The sequence below is a fragment of the Carettochelys insculpta genome, chromosome 3, assembly GCF_033958435.1.
Source record: "Carettochelys insculpta isolate YL-2023 chromosome 3, ASM3395843v1, whole genome shotgun sequence".
NCBI lineage: Eukaryota > Metazoa > Chordata > Testudines > Carettochelyidae > Carettochelys > Carettochelys insculpta.
Genome location: NC_134139.1, coordinates 170159302 through 170176439, shown reverse-complemented (window position 1 = coordinate 170176439; position 17138 = coordinate 170159302). Strand labels below are relative to the sequence as shown.

General features: G+C 42.9%; 1 protein-coding gene across 1 annotated transcript in view; it reads left to right on the top strand.

Moving 5' to 3' along the window:
- The first annotated feature begins 2372 nt into the window (after positions 1 to 2372).
- The window catches only part of DLGAP2 (DLG associated protein 2), a 547630-nt gene continuing 532864 nt past the window's right edge, over positions 2373 to 17138 (top strand). Inside the window, exon 1 of the mRNA XM_074988921.1 lies at positions 2373 to 2430. The gene's annotated coding sequence lies outside the window, so the exon portion shown is untranslated. The remainder of the gene's footprint in view (positions 2431 to 17138) is intronic.

Genomic DNA, 17138 nt, shown 5'->3' with positions numbered 1-17138 from the left:
ATTAGAATTTTTTGAGGGAGTCATCAAGGCTGTGGATAATGCTAACAGAAAATATCATGCCTCTGTATACATCCATGGTATGTCACTCTGTAGCAGTTCTTGACACACTCTTGCTGCACCTCCTGCTGGTTACACAAAGAGTTAATCCTTAGAAGGGTGCCCCCTTCTGTCCGGCATCTCACTTGTTGTCGCTCTGCTCCATTGTGTAGCTCTGGACCCAAATCACTCCCTGGACTTCAGTGTCCTCTTTGGGACACTGACCTCCAGCAGTGCCCAGGACTCAGTCTCTCATTCCTTTCCAGGAGTACATCAGCAGTCCTCAGTTCTACAACTGCAACTGAGGTCAGCTGTAGCTCCAAAGCATAGCCCCTTGCCTCAGGGGCAAGCCGTAGTCTATGCAGGCCACTCCCTGGTGGCAAGGTGTGGTATAATGGGGAAGGGGTGACCAGGCCTGCCCACTACTCTGGGACCTGGTTCAGGAACCCTCTGGTGGCAGCCTTGTCCTGCCCTCCTTCACTCTCCCATAACTGCCTCTTGTTTTCTGGGCCACGTAGAATCATAGGGCTGGAAGGGACCTCAGGAGGTCATCTAGCGCAGCCCATTGCTCAAAGCAGGATCAACCCTAACTAAATCGTCCCAGCCCTTCCCCTGTGACTCCTGCACCCTCGTGGGCCTTGGGTTAAGGCCTGCAGCCTGGCTTCAGCAAATCAATTAGGTATTCTACAGTCCAGCATCCAGAAATGGAGGTATCTAAAATTAGATACCACTTCTTAATGTGTAAACCTCAATGGCTCACCCAAAGTAAGGTTGCTGACATCGTATTTAAAAAAGAAAAAGGGTGTGGGACTTTTATTATCATCCTTTCCCCAGCCTTCCTTCCGCTCATCATCCTCGAACAAAGCTGACAGCTGCCATGGGTCTGGGGGCAAGGTGGAAGGGGAACCTGGCTTTACACCCCCAGAAGGAGTGGGGTCAAAGGTGGAAGTGGTAGGGACTAGGGCAGTCTGTCCTTCGTGCCACTCAGACTGGGGCATGGACACCCTGCCCCCAGCCACACACAGCAGCTGTGCTGCAGCAGTTCTAAGGGGCCTGGAGCTTCAGCCTCTGCCACTGCCAAAGTAGTGGGAGCAGGTGAAACACTGGGCCCCTGTGCAACTGCCCCCTATGTCCCCCCTGTCAGTGGGCCTGTCATTTTATCATCCTCATCATCAATCTTCTTTCTCTACTACTTGTACTTACTACTATAGTAGAACCTCAGAGTTACAAACCCCTCAGGAACTCAAGTTGTTTGTAACTGAAATGTTTGTAACTTGGAGCAAAACATTATGGCTGTTTTTCCAAAAGTTCACAACACTGACTTAATACAACTTTGACACTTTACTATACAGAAGAAACATGCTGCTTTTACCCATCTTAAATAAAGCAAGCACAGAAAGTTTCCTTATCTTGTCAAGTCTGTTTTTTAAACTTTTCTACCCCTCCCCCCTGCTTTTTTTTTTTAAGTGCTTTATGTTTAGCATAATGTTTTGCTTGGCAGTATTTTTCTTTTTATTATGTTTTGGTTTTGGTCTCTGCTGCCTGATGGTGTACATCTGACTCCAAATGAGGTGTGAGATTGACCAATCAGTTTGTAACTCTGATGTTCATAACGCTGAAGTCTACTGTACTAATTAGCAGTACTCACCTGCATTCACCTCAGGTATTGCTGATTTTTGCAGCTGTCAGCTGCTCCCAGTCTATTTGTATGGAGATGAAAATGTCCCTTATGACAAGGGATTGATGGCAGAGCTTGTTCAAGGTCATACAGTGAATAAGTATCTAAAGTGCAATTTGAATCCACCTCTCCTAATACCCAGTCCTTTGCTTTGTCCCTTCGTCATATTACCTCTTTAGCTCCCAAAACCTTATTAATGTGACAGCTCTGCAGGGGAATTATTGCCTATTGAGAGAAGATTTTTCTCTCAGTATTTAATTATATGAGTGTTAGATTTTGTTTTAGTTGAGTATGTCTGTCAAACATTGTTTGTGCTGTGGTTTGTTAGATGACCTGGTGGACAAGCAATGCAACATTGTTATGGAGATGTGTCAGCTCAGTCACTTAATGTACTTGCCTATCTGTATTTGATAAACACAGTATTAAACTCATGGAGGTGGAGTATAGTTTTGCAAGGATATTGTTGCTGATAAGCAACAAGTGCCCTCATTGCAGCCAAGTGGCATTTAAAACTCATTGATTTCAGCAGAAGTTTAGCTATATAAATGTTGAACAACTGGATTTTCAGAGCATCATATGAACTGTTTACTTTATGGTGAATAACAAATGTCACCTTTTTCTCAAATATTAACACAACTTACTTTTTTATATGTTGCAATAGGTTCTGCCTGGCATTTTGCAGAAGCATTGCTGTATTTTACCAGACAGGAATACAGGTAAAAATATTCCTTTTTTTTTTTTGTGTGTGTGTGATCTGTTGATGTGGTTTTTCCTGTAAGATACAGAGACATATGAAAAAACAATTGTATCAAACTGAGATTTCTTGTTTGTTGTTCCTAGAATAGGACTCAGAAATCACTGAAATAAGTGAAAGATTGGATATTTATTTCAAATAATAACTTGACTCTGAGGTTAAGTGATATGTTTTCAGCTAAAGAAAGTTTACAGGTTGCATTCTATCTTTTGCCTCTTATCTTTGTAGGAAATTGCTACCTGATTCTTGCTTTATAAAGTTGAATGTATTAACTCCTGAACTACTTTGTAGTATTGATTATAAAAGTATTTTTTCTGGCTAGCCACGGGGTTCAGCAGGGGTGTCCATTTATGGATGAGTGTCTGTGGTTCTTAAGTTTTCACGCGGACCATTAATTTATAAATATTGGTACTGCCTGTACTTGGTGTCTGTTTCTCAATGCATAAAAGAATAGAGTGGAGGATGATGTGAAATTACTTTATTGGGTAAAATCTTACTCTTGTGTATGCATTATGATGATGGTAAGTTTGATGTTTGAAGTTGTCTGGAAGGAAAAATATTAAGGATAGTGAGAGAGAGAAGAGATATGTGTTGTATAAATATTCTCCTTCTGGCCTGAAAAACAAAGTATCAATTTGAAAATCATTTATTTAATCAGAAGGCCGCCTTTGAAACTCAGTCATCATAAAATATGAACATCTATAAATCTTGATTTATCATCATAAATATGGTGAAATTTGGCTGTGAGATGCATTGTGTGAATGTTTTAAAATAGTTGAAGTTGTTGTGCAGCAATTTCACAGTGGTCAGGAAGATCCACAAACACCAACTTCTCATTAGTATTGTCTCTTAAGAACATATGAATACATGAGGCACTTCCATTTTCTCAAAAATAATTAATATTAAAATAGAGTTGATTCCTTTCCCTCAGACCACTTGCATGTAGAACTTGACCCATACATCATGTTACTTGTAGTTAAAGAGGCGTTAAAATTTCATCTACATATAACTTTATTATCAAATAATAACACAAATAAATTGCCTTGTCCATCCATAATTTCTTTCATTTCCTTTTGGGGTGCAATGAGACAGTAAGCAAAAAGGCTGAATGTGCAGCAGCTAGACATAAGTGAATGAGTTAATGAAAACTCGGAGTAAGGCCTATAAATTGCTTTGATTTGACTCTAGCCAGAGCTCTGTGGTTTTAGATGTTGAGCTTATAGAAGGATAGATTGAGCCTTTGCTAACCTCTGAATAAAGGGTGCCAGGCAAGGCTTCCCATCTCAAACTGGCTCAGTTCTGTTGGCAGAGAGTAGAGCCAGCAAAAGCTTTCCCTGTTCCTCCCTATCCACTTCCCACACAGTTGCTACCTGTAGACAATGTGTTCTCCTTCAGTGATGGGACTCTTGGGCCTGGCAGAGTGTGCTGAAGTAGGGATGTGACTATGAAGGGCTTGGTGACAGCGGAGCCCTGAGCAGTGCCTTACTGGCAAAGTCTGAAACCTGACTGAAGTCTACATTTTGAACTTCTTCAAAGTTTGAAGGTGCTTGGATTTAGGACTGGCAGGTGTTTGGGGGCAGAGAGTGTTGTTTTGTTCTGTGTTCTGTTCTGTGTACAGTAGACCCCCAACTTATGTGGAGGTTGCATTCTTGGCAGCCTCCATGTAAGCTGAATTTATGCATCGCTTGTGAGCCAGGAAACTGACGGTTGTAGCAGCACTGGTCAGTTCCCAGTCTCCTGTGAGCCGCAGGGAGCTGGGAGCCAGACTCCAGCTCCCTGTGCTCACAGGAGACAAGGAACTGACCAGCATTTTTGCTGGTCAGTTTTCTGGCTCCTGCAAGCAGAGGGGAGCTGGGATCCAGGCTAACTGACCAGCACCAGGGTTGGTCAGTTTCCTAGTTTCCTGCCATTTGCGGGAGCCAGGAAACTGACCAGCACATCGCATGTCCTCACCACTCTGGGGGCCAGGTGCAACTTTTCCCTGGCTTCCCCCAGTTGGGGAAGCCGGGCACGCCCACCACCACAGAGTGGCTTCGAGTTGTGCTTAACTTGCATTAATACAAGTTAAGCACAACTTGAAATTGTGTGTTTTGGGGGTTTACTGTACCATATTTTGAACTTTGGGGGCCTTTGACTGTGGCTACTTGACTCTATCATAATCCTAAAAATAATACTGGAGTCCATGTCTATTTAAAAATCAAAAAGGGAATGATGGAGGAAGAGAAAATGTGTGAAGGGTGAGGAAGGCATGAAATGAAACATGAAAACATTAACAGAAAGAAAAAATAGTTAGAATGAAACATAGCATTTTTTTTAAAAATTGTAGATTTTAAAAAGAGAAAAGAACCTTAGAGAAGAAAATTCTGCAACTATGAGGTCTTAAGGAGAAACCTCTAAAAGACAAGAGAAAAACGTCTGAGAATGTTGTGACTGAGAACCAAAAGAAATGCAAAAAATGTGACATAGCAGGATCTATCCTGATGGAGTTGTGTTTTTCAGCAAAATAAGGGAGAGAGTAACACAGTAATAAAGATTATAAAAGAGAATATTAAAAGGCTGGCTCAAACTGGTTTCTGTATTGTGCTGCCATAGTTTCATAACCAATGAGGAAGGTTTCAATAAAAATAAACACAGAAGTAGAAGACAGAGCATTTTTCTGGTCACTAATCGGTGAGGCAGACTCGTGTCCCATAGTGGTATGTAACTGCACAATGACTGACATATGAGAAGTGACTACTGTGTAATCATATGTACATTTTATTAAGGAATTTAACTCCAAGTAGAATACTGCACAGTATGCGCAGGCATTATGCATGTTCATTTCTTCAGTACTTCTTGCACTGAGTCCATCACGAGATCTACATTCTTATTTGACTTTATTTACTTGCCCCTTATAAATCAATGGCTTTAAACTATTCCAGAAAGAAGGTTAAATAACTTGTCACACAGGTGTGGTTAAACCTCTTGTAATGCAGTCTCAATGTACAGTACAAGGATACTAATGTTCTCAACAGGGGGCACAGTGTGCAGTCTGTGAATTGTATCCCTTTTCCATTGAGTTTCAACTGGGAATTACTAATGACTTCACTGGCATCACCACCATCTGTCGTGTGTGTGTGTGCAGAACAGTCTTCTCAAACTGCCTGTTCTGCAGTGTTTTTAAAAAAGCATATTTCAGCACTGATACAATCACAGCTTTGAAACAGAACTATGCACATTGTTTTTTCCCAACCTCATTGAAGACAGTGGTGAACACTCCTCAAAAAGGGGGAAATTGGTCTGCTTAGACATGGTTATTTTCTAAAAAGAGAAAAGTATGTGTACAATTAATTACTAGTGACCAATGTAATTTAAAATAAAAATAGACAGAATTGTGGCCTGAATCTTATTTACAGGAAATCCACCTTTATGCTGCTCTGTCAATGTAAAGGAGTCTTAAAATTAATGTAAATGTAAGTCACTCTCACTTTACCCAATTCGGGCTGTGGACAGTGGTCTTGAAGTGAGTCTGGACTAAATGAGAATCAGCTGAAAGCACCTTTTTCTTCTTCTGTGTGTCCTTACTTTACTTTTTCTTCTACCCAAAGTAATGTAACTATCAAATTTTGGTCAATCTAATTATTACTTTTGTTGCATTCCCTAAATGTACCTTTGGTGATGGGGAAAGGGAGGTAGTTTAATTGACCTCTATATGCATTTTGAGCTGGATTGATCATCATCATTGTCATCAGTAACCATGGGCTCAGCGCCCATTGGCATCTGATGCCTCTCTCAGAATTGCCTTCCATCTTTCCATTTGATTGGTCAAACCATGAATTGCTGGAATAGATATTTGTTGAATAGTTTAAATCAAATTATATAGTCGTGTGCGGTCTGTCCACAGGTGCTGATTTTGTCACTTCCCTAGGGTGCTTGATCTCCACTCCATCTCAGGCCCCACACCCACTTTACTTCTGCCCCCAAACCAGATCCCCACCCCACCTTTTCCAGCCTGATTCCACGCCCTCCTCCAAACGCATCCCTCTGCCTCCTCCCCTGAAGCACCACCTGCATGACAGTGAGCAGCTGATACACAGCAGATGAGAAATGCAGGGGGAAGGGGTGTCATCAGGGCCTGGTGATGGGAGCTGAGCACCCACTTTTTTTCCCCTGGGTGGCCCAGTTCCACAACATCCAGAGTCAGTGCCTATGCTCTGTGCTACTGTTTCTCGTTCCACCTGAGTGGAATACACTGTTCATCTGAGTCCCCCAAATGTAGTCCAATATTTGCTAAGACTGAGATCACTGTTTCCATTATAAACTTCTTAAGAAATATTAATATGTGCTAAATGGGTTGACACCATCTTATCCATGGTGGGCCTTGCTCTATATCCACCAGGCTTTAAACTAGTGATGGACTCCTGCCTCATTAAAACTTCACAGAGGGTGTATATCTATGATTTTGAAGTAAAACATAGGTTTGAAACTGAATATTGAATATATGTGGCTAATTGCATTTGGTAAAAATTGTTATATAGAAATTCTAGCAAAATATGGATTTATGTTATCACATTCTTCATCATTAATTGCGTTTCCAGCTTTTGTGATCCCTTATTGTACATTTACAGACAGTAAAGCCCTCATTAGTCTGTATTTATATCCACTTTCATTTTCATGAGACCATTATATTAGCTAAACTCACATTAATCATACTCTGGGTGTTCTTTCTTTTACAAGACTTATAATTTCTAACTGATAAAGAGGCATCAGTGTTGTACCAGGTTACCACTGTTGTGTAGTTCCTTGGCAAAAGTACTTAATTAAGAAAATACTATTTCACTCATTGTTTGTGTTTTCCTCTTTTACTTAAACAGCAAATACATGATAGGAGAAAATCCAAGGTAGATTTTAAACGAATGCCGATATTCATATGTTTATTTTATTTATTCAGGTTGACCCTCTCTAATCTCATACATGCGGGACCTGACTGGTGCTCTGCCGAACGAGAGAATTTGCCAGACCACTGGAGGTCAATATTGTCTAGCAGTATTACCAACACTTCCACTGCTTATTGCGCTCTCAGAAGACATTTAGGGGTAAATTACAGCTAAACAGCAGTGCAGAACACTGAGGCTCTGTCCACACTATGAGATAATATTGATTTTAAGGCATTTAGCCCAGTTTTACCAAATGCCTGTCTTCACAGCAAATTCCATTATCTTGATATATGGAGCACTAAAATTGATATCATAAAATCATTGTAACGTGACAGGTGTAGCATTCAGGTCAAATCTAAAGTTCCACATGAAGGATAGTGAGGAAGCGCCATGTCTTTAAATTGAATCCATTAGCCTCCAGAGATGTCCCTTATGTGGCCCTCAGTGCCCTACAGTTCTCCACTCTGGCTTCTTCCATCTCCACTGCTCTCAGGTGTGCAGGAATTAGGAAACAGGAAGACCATTTCAATTCAGCACCTGAAAGCCCATGGCTGTAGGGTTATGTTTGTAAGAGAAGCTGAAAAATCTTCTCTCTTTCTTTGCTATTAGCATGGCTGTGGTGTCTGTGGTTCTGTGGCTACCTCTGCGAGCTGTCTTTTTTTCTTCTGTGCTGCCTGGCACCAGCCGCTGCCCCCCAGCACCACATGGCAGCTAGGCTGTGGGCAGAGGTCATGCTCGTATGATAGGACAAGAAGCTTCTTTTCAGCTATTTTCATTTTGTCCAGATCTCCAAATCCCCTCACTTCCCTCCCGCAGAGGTGCCACACAATCTGGAACTTTTATGTGCCCAGCCATATCACATGACTAGACCCCAAACCAATGAAAGGACATGCTGAAAGGCAGCTTGTGTGGGGTGAGGGTCCTGGAGCCACCTGGGGGAAGTCTCCCTTGGTGGCTAAGATATTCAGGGACTGGCAGCAGCCTGGGGAAAGTCTCTGGTGGCTGTGATATTCAGGGGGTCTTGCAACTGCCCAGGGAAAGTTTCCCTCAGCGGCTAATATTCAGGGGCTGGCTTAAGAGCACCAAGTGCCCAGAGGCAGGGGCTGGGACCAGACTAGCCCTTCAATGGCTCATTGTTAAAGGATTTAAACTTTACTCAGTCCAGTGTGGCAGCCGTTTCTGAGGCTCCCTCTCCATAATGAACCCCTGGTTCCCCCTTACCCACCAGTATAGGAAGTGCCATCAGAAATTGATAGGGTGGACATTGAGATGCACATTTCTAGATTGTGGATTGGGTGCAAGGCTGCAAATTATTGCTGTGAGGATCCTGTTTGTCAGGAGGTCTAAATACAGACCCAAGACTTTCCTCTGGACCTGCTGGGCATAGGGGCAGGTGGTGGGTCCTGATGCAAGGTTTCATGGGCTCCCAGCAGCTTTAAGAAGGGCCAGAGGCAGGCAGCAAAGAGCATTGGTTACTGTGGACAGGGTGTCCCCTGGGGCACCTGGAGGCCTTTTTGGTCAACAGAAGAAAAAACTTTGTCACTACAGTGACTGTCCTTTGAGACCAAATTTTTGTATAGGCTTGATCCAAAGGGCATTGAAGGCAACGTAGTAGCTCTACAGTTACCACAGTTTTCCAAGTAAAGCTTGCAGCAACTAACCGAGCCATAATAGATTTGATGATCCGTTACATTTTCAGTGTTTTGCCCGTGTCTACTACTTACACATACGTTTCCAGATTTTGGAATGGGTGCAAGGATGAAAATTCTTGTTCTGAGGATCTCCTTTGCCAGGATCCATGCCTGTTCCCACTGGTAATAGGAGCAGGTGATAGGTCCTGCCCGGGAGTGTTGGTGAGCAACCAAAGCAGCCGTAACTGATTCAGTGATCCATTGCATTTTCAGTGTAACACCTGTGTCTACTCACACATACATTTCAGGTACAAATTCTTGTTCTGAGGACTCCTTTGCTAGTAGGTCCACATCCAGATGCAGGTAGTGGGTCCTGCCATGGAGTGTAGGCCAGAATCCTGGGCCCAGATGTAGCCCTGCTGGACCTCCTTCTCCTTTGTCTGGACTTCCTCCAAGCTGCAGTGGGGGGCATCCTGGTTTTGCCCGGGTGCTGGCCATCCGGCATATGCTTGGGCATTACAGTGCTTCACGATGGGGTCTTGGAGTACATCCTTCTCAACCCACAGGTCCAGGAGGGTCTGCACCTTTGGCCCAGTCCAGGAGAGACCTGCCTCTTAGTGCCCCGGGCTGGCTCCTGGGACCCCTCAGGATGATTCCTTGAGGGCCCAGGGAGTCTTTGGCTACCTTCTGGTGTACCAGGTGTACAATGTAGAACACTGACTGAAAAGGAATGGGTGCAAGGGTATTTGCACAGCAGCTTGTAGCTCTGTTGTTCATGCACCCTCTGAATTAGAGTGGCTGGCCTTTGGGACAAAATTGTTGATCTGAGGATCTTCTTTGCCAGGAGTTCTAAGTCCAGATCCAAGTCTACAAAGATCCAGTGCTTTTGCATCACATTTTGAAAACCAGTAGGTTGGGAGACCTGAAATCTTTTTTTCTAATGTTTCCTAAGCGTTTTACTACCCTTCCCCTCTCCTCAGTTATCAAAATACACATCTGTTGTACAGGCAAGCCAGATTCCTCCTGGAAAAAGGGATTTTTGGTTAACATGGCAGGAGAATAAAATAAATGAAATGTGGAAAGATGTCAGACACTTGCAGGGCATTTTTTCCCATGCTGCACCAGTGAAAATAGCCAGAATGCTCTGGGGCTCCAGAGAGGTTCCCACAATACACTGCTGCAACAGTCAATTTGGCGATTTGTGCATGGCAGCAATAAGTTGATTTTGTGGAGAGCATGTGGGAAGGTGAGGATGATCAAAATCAATATATAAAACTCAGTTAATAAATCGATTTTAATAAAGTTGATTTTAGCTTGTAGCGTAGAAGCAGCCTGAACAAATTTTATGCAACCAGAGGAAACCTGGCCACACTTATGACAAGTGGTCATAGAGCTAACTAAAATCATAATGGACAACTGGAGTCCATGTTTCCAGACCAGAGAGGTTCAACCTGTACTTGACTATACTAAATTACAGTTTAAACGTATGCACTTGCCTCTAAAAAGTGTATCAACATTTGATTATCATTTTCTTTAGCTGCTTTTGTAGCGTAGCTGTTTGGATCATGATTCAGAAAAAAAGTTCCATTGCAGGTTTTTGCAGTTAATTACTGTATTATTAACCACTGGCAAATAATCTGATTTTATGTAATGAGTGATTTGAATGGCTGGTAAATGTTCAAATTGTGTGGACCTGATAGGTTGACTAGGGTTGGATAGTCTGGTGGAGTTTGTTTGTTTTATTTTTTGTTTTTTGTTTTTTTCTTGGCTTCTGTGACTAAGTGTAAGTGACTTGTATAGCAGCCAGTGTGAGTGCTCAAGGAAAATCAGACTACAGAATTTAGGAGCCAAAACACTACAGCAATAGCAAAATAGACTTATATACCTAGATAACAATAGTTGATTTGCCCAGTGCCCTCTTTGTTCTTTTTAACCTTACAAATGAGGAAATGGAGGGAGGTAAATTTCCTGCCAGTTTCAGACAGAAATATGTGGCAGGGCTAGGGCTAAGACCCAGACCTGCTAACAAGACCTTTCCTTTAGTCCAGTGTTTCCCAATTTTATTTGGCCATGGAACCCTTTTAAACTTGAAATAATTTTGTGGACCCCATTCACAAGCTGTACCCTCCTCAGCCCCCAAACTCACCCCCCCATCTCCAGGCTCATCTCTGCCTCATCCCTGAGCCCCGAAATCCACCATGCTATCCCCAGGCTTTATGCAACATCCTTTAAATCTGTACGCTCCCACCATCCCCAGGCTTAACTCCTCTCAGCCCCAAATACACATCCCCATCCCCAGGATTAACTAGCCTCAGCCTCAAACTGGCCCCTGAGACTAACCCATTTGTGGTGCTGGCTGGAAAGCGTATGCCAGACAGCCACATGCACCCAGCAGAAGGAAGGCTAGTGTGGAGGTGTTCTGCTGGTGGGGGTGAACAAAGCCACACCTACCGGAGGGGTGTGGTTGCTTGGATAATGGGGTGAATAAGGGGCTCTCTGAGGCTTCCGTCCTACTGCTGCTGAAATAATGGAACTAAATTCAGTTGGCTTAATGGCCAGATCCCACCTGCCACCCTACCGGCCGATAAACCAATTAAATTTATTTCTACTCTTTCAGCAATGGCAGGGCAGGGAGCCACAGAAGAGTCAGCTACTGTAATGGAATTTTCTCACAGAACCCTTATTTTCATTTCACGGAATCCCAGGGAAGACTATTTGGGAAACACTGTTTTACACATAACACATCCCTTTGCTTTCACTGTGTAGCTGGGTTTTGAAATCAGCTCTTCTAGACTTCTCCTGCTGTCTTCCTGTTGAGTTCTACAAGGGTTCTCATTTGGATGTTTATCTGCAGACTGCCTGCTGGTACTGTCCAGTCCTGTTTCCATGGAAATGGGAATTAGAGGGGTGAAAATAACGCAAGGATAAATACTCTCAATCTTCTATCTAATCCAGAAGTTTCAAAACCTTGGTCACCAGACTGCTTTGCTCTGTGAAGAGCTGCTATGTTCTGGGGGTTCTGCTCTTTATTTCCTCCTGCCAAATACTCATTACAAGAAGCTAAAAATACATGAATATACAGTAAGCTCTTTTATATCCAGCAGCCCTGAGACTGGGAGGTTGACAGCTATTCAAATATTCTGCATTATAGTGAGGTATACCCAGCAATGCTTAACATTAAAGAAAAACAAGATTAGATATTAAGAAACAAACAGAAATGTATGCAGAGTACTTTATTTACCAATGCTAGGAATATTGTACACCATAAACTTATACTGTATTTTCTGTATTTCTTTATATTTACTTTCAGCAGAAAGTAAATATAAAGATATACAGAAAATACAGTATAAGTTTATTGGGGACAATACTCCTAGCATTGGTAAATAAAGTACTCTGCATACATTTTTGTTTGTTTCTTAACATCTAATCTTGTTTAAGCCTTTCACAACATCTTGATCAGCATGTGGGAAGAAGAAGACATGCCCAAAGACTTTAAGGATGCCACAATCATCTCACTCCTCAAGAACAAGGACAACAATGCTGACTGTTGAAATTACGGGGGCATCTCCCTTCTCTGTACTGCTGGGAAGATCTTGGCTTAAGTCATCCTCAACTGTCTGATCACCAGCATCTCAGAGGAGAACCCACCCAAGGTACAGTGTGGTTTTCACCCAGGCTGCAGCACCATTGACATGATCTTTGCTGTTTGGCAGGTCCAGGAAAAGTGCATAGAGCAGAACTTGGATCTGCACACTGTCTTTATAGACCTGACCAAGGCGTTTGACACTGTCAACAGAGAAGCCCTGTGGATTATCCTGTCAAAACTTGGCTGCCTGAGAAGATTAATTAACCTCATATGCCAGTTCCACAGTGACATGGCTGGCTTTGTTCTTTCAAATGGCAAGTCCTCAGATCCATTTGAGATATCCAATGGTGTGAAGCAAGGGTGTGCTGGCCCCAGTGTTATTCAACCTCTTTTTCACGTGTGTCCTCAGCCATGCAGTTAGGGACCTGGACCATGGAGTTTACATAAAATACAGACTTGATGGGTCACTTTTCGACCTTTGTCATCTGAATGCTAAAACCAAGACGCTTGAGAGGCTCAGCCTTGAAGCCCTTTTTGCTGACGACTGTGCACTTATGGCACACAAGGAATCTGATCTTCAGCTCATCGTCAACAAGTTTGCTGATGCCACTCTCCTCTTTGGTTTGACCATCAGCCTAGGAAAAACCAAGGTTCTGTTTCAACCTGCTCCAGTATCTGCTGCTCTCCCCACTTCAATCTTTATTGAAGGAACAGAGTTAAAAACAGTAGAGGAGTTGAAGTACCTTGGCAGTGTGATAGCCAATGATGGCTCCCTTGACAAAGAAATCAATGCCAGAATCTGCCAGGCCAGCTGGACACTAGGATGTCTGACAGCATGAGTGTTGAATCAGCACAATATCCGACAGTCCACTAAACTGAGAGTGTACAAGGCTGTAGTCCTGACCAGTCTCCTGTATGGCTGTGAAACCTGGACCTTGTACAGAAAACAGATAAAACTGCTGGAGCGCTTCCACACATGCAGCCTGAGGTCAATACTGCACATTCGATGGGAGGACAGAGTTATGAACCTGGAAGTCCTGGACAGAGCAGGAACCACAAGTATTGAAGCCATGATTCTAAAAGCCCAGCTTCGCTGGACAGGGCACATCATGCAAATGGAGGAGCCAAGAATCCCTAAGCAACTCCTCTATGTTGAACTCTCCCAGGGCAAAAGGAATCAAGGTAGGCCTCACAAGAGGTATAAAGACTGCATGAAGGCCAACATTGCTCATGCTGGTTTAAAACCAGATCAGCTAGAGCAGCATGCGAAAGATCGAACAGGCTGGCGTGCTCTCGTATGACACGCGTATGACAAATTTGAAGAGCAGTGACATGTACGCCTCATTGATGCTCGTGAGAGGAAGAAAGCAACAGCAGCAGTTTCACCAACAGAGCCAGGACAATTCCCTTGCCACCACTGTGAACTCCCATGTCATTCAAAGCTTGGACTCCTCAGCCACATGTGAGTCCACAACCACTGAGCCTGTGCAAGCTCAAGACGTCATCGTCGGACACAACAGACTACCTACTACTATATTTACTTTGACTATACTGTACTTATGGAAAACATAACTAAAATTTACTTATGGTTAAAATGCTGCTTACTTGCGAGTTCTGGATACTAGAATGCTAGATATGAAGGAGTTTACTGTACTCTAATATTATTGTCATGCAGGTAATTGCTGTATTTGCCATATGTATGTATGGGATCATCACAGAAATAGAAGAACAGTGAAGGTGTTGGACTGTGCAGTAGTGAATTGTGGGATGTAGTGGGTTGGTGGTTGATGAAACCATTTCCCCATCAAGACACAATCTATGCTATGAAAAAAAATGAGAGGCACAGGTTCCTGCCTTATGGCCTGTGATGCATGTGCTTCAGTGGAGGGCTCAGATGGGTGGAATTCAGCCCATATGGACTTTTCTTTAGGGTTTGATAATTATGTATTTAATAATCTACGTGAACTCCATCTGCAACAGTTTCTGTTGCAGAAACCCCCTCGGAATTGCTCCCTGGTCTGTTGATCACACCACTAATACCTGCTTTCTTGCTCTCTGGGACTCCCCACCACTCTGTCCTGTTGGGCCAGACCCTCTTGTCTCTTCCAGACAAGGCACAGAGTTAGGGTTATTGCCCTCCGGCAGAGCAAGGCAGACACTGGTCTATTTCAGCTCTGGAAGGATGAAGATCTAGGGAAGGGGTTCTTCTGTGACAGCATTCCACCACACCAGCCATCTCATCTGCATTAGGGAAGGAAACAAATATTGCTGCACAAGAAACAGTTTTGTGGAAAGAAAGTGTTAAATATCTGTAAAGACCTACACCAAATTTTCTTAAACAATTTTTTGATCATGATTTCATCCTCCAGCTGAATTTAGCATTTTCTAATGCAAAATCCTTTTGTAACCTTAAAAATTCACTTTTTTCCCCACTTCCTTTTTTCTGTGCCTCTTTACCAGTGATAGTGAAACAATAAAAAAGGAAAATGAAAGAGAGCAGGAGTGGAAACATAGGGACATCCAATGAGGCTGGCCATTCAGAGAGACAGGTCCTCCACATTTCCCCAGTTATTGCACCTATGTTTCCCCAAACTGTGCATCACATCAACCCTTCTTTTAACAGAGGAGGTTTGGGGACAGTAGGCTCTGATACTGATGAGTGTTTCTTGATTAACAAAAGAGGGATTACCGAACCAACAACTTAGGAGCTGACTGGGTTTCCTATTTGAACTCTCCTTGTGGAAATCAGGTAAAGATTTGAGTCCATTAAAACATAACAATGAGTTCAGTGGAACTTTAAAGACTAATAAGTTTATTAGGAATACCCTAATAAGATTTAGTCTTCAAAGTGCCACCAGAATCCTCATTGTTTTTGCTGAAACAGACTAACACAGCTACCCCTCTGAAACCTGTCATCAATTTTAGTCCGTTACACTTCCTGAAAAAGCGGTTTATTTTTGCCAATCTGAGATCCTGATTGCTTCTATTTCCAGATGCATATGTCAAAACACAGGCATCTTGATTATAAATGAACACTTCTACAAAGTACATGCCCTTATTTTATTTTCAAATATATGCTGTGCTCTCAGCCTCTTTATGGTGGCTAAGCTGTCTGTTTAGCAGCATAGGAAATATCACAAGAGATCACTCTGGCTTAACCAAGAGATCTTCAGTTAACCGAAACCTGAAAAAGAGTCCTGCAAAAAGTGGAAACTGGGTCAAATTGCAAAGGATGAATATAAACGAGCACCAGAAGAATGCAGGCACAAAATTAGAAAGGCAAAGGACCAAAGTGAGATTAAACTAGCTCGGGACATAAAGGGTAACAAGAAAGCATTATACGAATAAATGAGAAGAAAGAAGACCAAGAATGGAATAGATCCCTTACTCAGTGGTGGATGGGAAGGTCAGAAAACACTGCACTGAAAGTATGGAAATAGCAGAAGTGCTGAAAGACATCTTCGATTGTTTTCTTCCAGAAAAAGTTAGTAGCAACTGGACATCAATTATAGTGAATACCAGTGAAAATGAAGCAGGATCAGAGGCTACAATAAAGAGCAAGTTAAAATTGCTTGGGGTATGTCTATATTTACTCAAAGATCAACTCGTTCAGGGTTGATTTTCTGGGGTTTGATTTAGCATGCCTACTGGGGTGCACTAAATTGAACCACTGAGGCTCTACAGGTGACCCTGGTACTCCTCACTGTCACAGGGAGTAAGGGAGATCAATGAGAGAGTTATTCCTATTGACTTCCCACTGTGGGGATGGCCAGAAAAATTAATCTACAATACATCAACTCCAGCGATGCAGTTGCATATCTTAAGTCAACTTTTCAGGTTAGTGTAGATCTGGCCTTAGACAAGTCAGATTTCAAGTCACAAAGGCTTCATGAAATACATCCTGGAATACTCGGGGAGCTGGCTGAGGAGATATCTGAGCATTAGATTTTCAGGAGGTTCTAGAGTTTGGGATAGATTGCAGAGGACTGGAAGGCTATGGCCATGCAGCAAAGTAATTTCAAGATAAGGATTGTTATTTTGAAATAACTTTGTTGTCATCTAACGGCTTTTCAAAGTAAGTGTTATTTCCTGTCAGCAGCACCTTTTTCAAAATAGGTGCTATGGGTGCACACTATGTATTTTGAAATAGCTAAGTGCTATTTTGAAATACATTTGTGTGTGCAGCATTCTTATTTCATAATAGCTATTCCGGAATAACTTATTTTGAAATAGGGCTGCTGTGTAGACGTAGTGAAGAGCAGCACTGGGGTGGGGGTCTCCTGGTCTGCCTTGCTCCCAAGGGCTCCTGAGTTACCTCCAGGGCTCTAGAGCCCAATCCATCTTCCGCAGCCTAGTCCCAGGCCACAGGGCCTCATAGTCCAATCAGGCCTCAGCAGCCTAATCACACTAAATGGGCCTCACAGTCCAATCAGGACTCTTTGGCCTAGTCACAGTACACAGGACCTCGAAACACGATCAGGCCTCAGCTCCCTAGTTCTAGTTTACAGGCCTTTTAGCCTAGTCAGGCCTCTGTGGC